Here is a 6,542-nt window from a genome sequence, read left to right as displayed (position 1 = left end):
AAAATGGAAAAATGGAAAATTTTGATAATAATGATATGTAGTAAATCCAAAAGATAAACAAGAGGAGAGAAAGGGAATAAAAAGTATGATTGGTCAAACAGAAAATAAATGTTATATTTAGATAATGGATTGACAAATGGCCAATTTTGAGAAAGTGTAAATTATATGCAGTATATGCACATACAAATAGATAACTGCAATAAAAATGAATTTTCTATAAAAATTAAAATTTTCAATGAGAAATGAACTCACAAAATTATGAAGAAAATATAAATGAATGGATATTTACATAAGAGACAGGGAAAACTTTTCTAAATTTTAAGATTACTGCCAAAATCTTTAATGAGAAGGTGTTAGAACTGACCATGTGTTTAAAACATCTTTACACCAAATTAAAATATATAAACAAACAAATAAACATGTAATGGGTAAATAAACAAATAGAAAAATGTTGCAATATATACAAAATATATTTTTTTCTTAATACACAGAATGTTCTTAAACAACAATAACACACACACACACATGCACTAGCACTCTAACAGAAAAATGGGAAAAGACATAAACAGGCAATTCAAATGAATAACATAACACATATATAAAACATGTTACCTCAGAAGAAATCAAAGAAATACTTATTTAAAACTTATCTAAAATTTATTTTATTAGAAAATATTAATGAAATAATATGTGGGAGAATAGCTCTTTTCATATACAACTGTCACATTGTAGTTTTCTATAACTCTAGAGGGCATAATGGAACCAAAAGCTTTAATGCATTTCTTTATACTTGAAAATTCCATTTCTAGGAATGTTCCCTCCTTGGTAAGTAACTCAATAAGTGCAAAAAATATAAGTACGGTATGTAACAACATGACTGATAATTTTGTACGATACTTAATTTTTTTTCTTAGTTTTATTTTACCTTATCCAAATGTAGGTCCTTCCAGAACATGGGAAAAGAAATCTTTGTACATATAATTTTTTTTATTATGTTCAGTTAGCCATTTTATAGTACATCATTAGTTTTTGATGTAGTGTTCAATGATTCATTAGTTGCAGGGCAATGGGTATGAAGGAGGGCATGTGTTGTGATGAGCACTGGGTGTTATGTACATATACTTTTGAAGTGAAAATTTCTTAGGACGAACAAGTCTTCTCAGATAATTTTTCCTCATTTTTTTGAAGATTTTATTTATTTATTTGACAGAGAGATACACAGCAGGAGAGAGAACAGAAGCAGGGGGAGTGGGAGAGGGAGAAGCAGGCTTCCCGCGGAGCAGGGAGCCCGATGCGGGGCTCGATCCCAGGAGCCTGGGATCATGACCTGAGCCTGAGCTGAAGGCAGACACTTAAGGACTGAGCCACCCACGCATCCCAATCTTTCCCCATTTTTATGTACACCTCTAGCCTTCTACATTGTCAGATGTACTTATCAATATACATCTATAGGTATGTGAATGCAGGAGTGTAGAAAACCCCTGACATAATTTCAAGTATATAAGCTTCATTAAATTGTATTGATTCTTTATGGAGTTGTTGTTCCTTTCAGTCTGAAATGTCTGAGATTGATTTCAAGCAAATGCAGCAACAAATCAAGTGTCCTTCCTTGGGAAGAGATGGATGTCTTGCCTCCTGTCAATCTCAGGCTAAGGGCCATTACCATTTTGTTCTCTGGCGTTTTGGTTGGTTGTTTTAGACAGTTTATCTGTCTTACAGTTCTGGTATCCTGAGTAAATTCTAGAATAAACTTAATAGTTAAGATGGACTCTGAATTTGGGGATACCAGTTTCTTCACAATCAGTAGGCTGCATGCATAATTGTAGGGACCATCATTTATCAAACTCCTTTCAGGTAGTCTGCTCTGGGGTTGTTTGTGATAGGACTTTGGACAAGTTACCTGAACATTCTCCTTGACCATCACTGTCTTACTGCAAGATGCCGAATTTGATTGCAGTAGATGGCTTTTGTAAATAGCTTCTTTAAAAATTTAAAATCAGTGCAGTCCTTAACACAGACTTCGGAGCAGATAGACCTTTATTGACATCCAAATTTCAGTATTTAGTGACTGTATAACCTTGGGAAAGTTATTTAACTTTAATCACTTTCTCTCTAAAGTGAGGATAAGAGACTTATAGGCAAATTTGACTAAGAATGCATGTAAAATATGCAGCCCAGTGCCTGAATGGAATGCTTAGTGCTCCTCTTTTGTCTTCCAGCACCTGCGTTAGTTTTCTACAGTTAAGAAATGTCCCACATTGTGATTCTTAGAATACCTCCCACCACAGAAGCTAGTTACCAGTTTATGCAGAGGCATGTGTGCTAGATGTTGCTAATCACATCACTGAAGCTAGAGGCTTATAGAATAAAGGCTGACGTCAAATTTATTTGGCAAGATTATGGTAAAGATGGAAGCTACACTTAATTTTCAGTGGTGATTAAGGAAGCTCTACTGTGATTTTTGGCAGTGTTCCTGAATGTTTTATCTCCAAGAATTTTTTGATCCTTCTATATTTTATTTTTATCAAGTAACCTTCTTTCCCACTTAAATTAGCGAGTTTTCTTCTACTGCTTACAATTAAGAACTTTCACTGATACACTAGCGTATAACGCTGGTCTTCAAATGGTGGTGGTGGTGGTAGTTAATAATAATTGTAATAGAAAATGTTATATTAAACTATGAATGACTAAATGTTGATAATACTGAAGCTGGAAGGTGAGTATATCGGTTTATGACACCACTTTCTTTTCTCTTACGTATATTTGAAATTGTGAGAATTAAAAAACACTTACATAAATATATGCATGACACACGCATGTGGTGACAGATGGAAATCATTTGATTCTTAACAGATGCTTTACAGCTTATTTTTGAAACCAAGTGAACGATATCTGCAAGAATTGACAATTTCCAAACACGAGGCTTTATTCAGCTTAGTTTTTTGTTTAAGATTGTGAGTTATCTACTTGGCTCACCTACAGGTTGTAATCATAAATGATGTGAGGGGATGATGGGAGACCTACATTTTTCACCCTATCTTAATATGTTAACCAACAATAAATTTGGTGTTTCAAATTTTGATCATGCAGTTTCTCCAAAGAATCATATTTTACAGGGGTGCCTGGGTAGCAAGTGGGTTAAGCGCCTGACTCTTGATTTTGGCTCAGGTCATGATCTCAGGGTTGTGAGACAACAAGCTCCAAGTCAGACTCCACACTAGGCATGGAGCCTGCTTAAGATTCTCTCTCTCCCTCTTTCTCTCCCTCTCTAAAAAAAAAAAAAATTAAAAAATCATGTTTTACATTAAAATGCATGGTGAAACAGGGTGCAAAGTAAACAAATTATAAATAACTTTAAAAACTGTGTTAGGAATAGATATTGCCAATAAAATTATGTTTTTGTCAAACAGTCTGCTTTGAAGTATATGTTATGGCAATCAAAGTCTTTGAAGTTTTAAAGGTTGAATTTAATTATTGTAAAAATATTGAAATAACCAAAGCAGTATTGCTTGGTAATTGATTTAGACACATACACATATCTGGAGGTATTATTAATGCAAATAAGATGTTTTCTTCAAATAACTAAAATGCATAAAAAGAAAAAATAACAGAGACATTTCAAGGTAAAATTTGTCTATTTAATCATGAAGTGGAAGAGAATAAATCTAAACCATAATAATAACTGAATAGAAGAACAAATTTGCACTGAATTTCAAAATATTATTATATTTCATAAGTATATTGTTTTAGAACAGGACTCCCTAAGCTATTTGTAGATAGGAGTCTGTTCAGAAGCTGAGGCCCAACATCATTGCTTAGTTAATAAATGGAAATCATTTGTGTGGGAGTTACTCTAACACCCTAATATTGACAACAGATTCAACTAAATCTATATAAATCTACAAATTCATTAAGAACTGTAAAATCACAAAAAGTTCTTTAACCTTGTGATTATGAGCTTCAGTCTTTATATACATTCCCATTTGTAAAGCTGTGTTATTTGGTATAATAATCTCTAGAATCTTTAATATATATGAATCAAGAATATCTTCATTTAGGATTTTTTACCTTAAATATCCATGCTAGTTTTGCATCTTAAATGCAACTCAAATCCCTCCTCTTATTTATAGTTAATCTTCTCGTACCAGTCCTTGTCATCTTTTGTCTAAATTAACCCCAATGCCACGGAATCCATTTCCTAATTATTACCTGTCCATTTTCAATTCCTCCTCAGGTACCATAGTTTATTGATTCTAATCACTCAACTTCTCTTATTTTAACTTGTTTGCAATCAGAATGCTTCTTCCAATCACTGCCAGCCAGGTGGCAGTCATGATGTTATTAGTGTCTTTTTTGCCCAAATCTCAAGTGTCTCAGTATCATAACTTGCACAGATGTCAGTGACTTAGAAAAAATAATAACCCGGGGTGCCTGGGTGGCTCAGTCAGTTAATGGCTGCCTTCAGCTCAGGTCATGATCCCAGGGTCCTGGGATTGAGCCCTGCATTGGGTTCCGGGCTCAGTGGAGAGCCTGCTTCTCCCTCTCCCTCGGCCTGCCTCTCTGTCTACTTATGCTCTCTCTCTATCTCTCTGTCAAATAAATAAAGAAAATCTTAATAAAAAAGAAAAAATAATAACCCAAGAACAACGGTAGAACAACATTCTTAAAGAGAAGGTGGAAAAGTAGTCTAGCTTTACACGACTGCACATCTAGCTTTTGAGCACTAATGGCTTTGAGCTTTTTTTTTTTTTTAAGATTAAACAGGTTTTACTTTTTTTTCCCTCACAAGAACATAAAAATTATGGAAGGGGAACTTAACAGGAAATTAAAAAAAAAAAGTAACACAATTTTTCCTTTTAGTAGTCCTTGGGTAGTTATGACAGAAAAGGTTCCACTTTTTTGTTTGTTTCTTTGAACAGGGATTTTGGTCCAAAGTTTTGTTTGTTTTTAATATCTGCTTCTGCCTCCCCCTCTATCAGATCGGCTTCCTCCACGGCCACCACCTCTTGGTGCTCCGCGGCTTGAACTGCTGTAGGAATCACGTGGAGGAGGGTACCCCCTTTCCATAGAAGGGGGAAGCCCTCTTTCTTGTCTGCCAACCCGATCACGACCACTTGAGTAGAGATCACTTCGGCTGCTTGAGTAACTGTCTCGACTTCCACCATATCCGTCACGTGAGCTGCTGTAATCATCATAGCGACTGCTTCCACCATAAGATGGCGGGGCCCTCGTGTAGGTGGAGCACTACGTGAGTTACCATAACTCTCATATGAATCTCTGTAGGAACCTCCACTTGGATGATCTGAATAGTCACGATCACGACCATAGCCATCTCTATCACTATAGCCTCTCGATGGGTAGTCATCACGTGAACTGGAATGACCATAATCACGGTAAGTATAATCTCTTGGTGGTGGTGCATAATCTCTTGTATCACGAGAACTTGGGTAATCTCTGCTTGAATAGCTGTCTTTAGTAGAGTATCCATCATCTCTTGGGGACAAATAAACATCTCTACGAGACGGCAGGGGTTCCCGTCGAGGTGGGCCTCCATAACTATCTCTTCCGCGTGACACAGGAGCTCTTCCTCCCATTCCACTGCTGCTGCAAACTGGTCCTGAAGGGGCAGATCTTTTAGGAGGAGGACCACCACTTCGTGGTGGTGGTCCTCTTTTTACTGGAAGTGGTCCCCTGGAAGAACTCATGTTAAAATTCATGGAATAGCCACCATCATCCATGTGCCCTCCACGTGAGGGAGGTCCCCTGGTTCCTCCACTTCCTCCTCTTCCGCCTTTAAGACCTCTTGGAGGGCCTCTGCTTCTTGGAGGTGGAGGTGGTCCACGTCTACCACTTTCAAATGATGGTTTAGTGGCCTGTTCTACTTTGATGGCTTTTCCATCTAAGGACTTTCCATTCATGTCTCTGGCTGCATCCTTAGCATCTGCTGGGCTCTCAAAGGTGACAAAAGCAAATCCTCTCGATTTGTTGGTTTCACGATCTTTCATCAATAGAACTTCCACTATTCGTCCATATTTGCCAAATACTGCTTCAAGGGCTTTTTCATTTGTTTCTGTATTGAGGCCACCAATGAAAAGCTTTCCTGGGCGATCTGCTTCAACCATTTTTTCCCCCTGGTGAGACACGGAGGGGTGACAACGGTTCCAAGCTCCTACGAGCTCGCCGGCAGGGGCTTCGTAGCAGCTCAGCACGAGGGAGTGCTGCCGGTTCCGAGAGCGGAATAGGGAAGCCGCTAGCATTACTGCGCAACGAGCTGGCTTTGAGCTTTTATCAGTTCTTTAAGAAATGTATTACCAACATTCTTGAGGGCATGGACAAAGATTTAGTATGTCAAATCATAGATATTGACCATTCCAAGTTAAGAAATGACTCAATTTTGGGTACTTCATATGAAGAAGTTTTGAGAAAATACCTTAGCCATTTTATTTTCATTAAATTCTTTTTTGGGCGCCTGGGTGGCTCAGTTGGTTGGGCAACTGCCTTCGGCTCAGGTCATGATCCTGGAGTCCCGGGATCGAGTCCCA

At 37.4% G+C, this 6,542-nt stretch overlaps 1 pseudogene; it reads right to left on the bottom strand.

The window, feature by feature from the left end:
- Positions 1 to 4,738: 4,738 nt before the first annotated feature.
- LOC112825648 (RNA-binding motif protein, X chromosome-like) lies at positions 4,739 to 6,265 on the bottom strand (annotated as a pseudogene).
- Between the last annotated feature and the right edge of the window lie 277 nt (positions 6,266 to 6,542).

The sequence above is a fragment of the Callorhinus ursinus genome, unplaced genomic scaffold (assembly GCF_003265705.2).
Source record: "Callorhinus ursinus isolate GAN/ISIS: 27379988/994484 unplaced genomic scaffold, GSC_fseal_2.0 scaffold1, whole genome shotgun sequence".
In the NCBI taxonomy this organism is placed as follows: Eukaryota; Metazoa; Chordata; class Mammalia; order Carnivora; family Otariidae; genus Callorhinus; species Callorhinus ursinus.
This window is presented reverse-complemented; position numbering and strand designations above follow the sequence as displayed.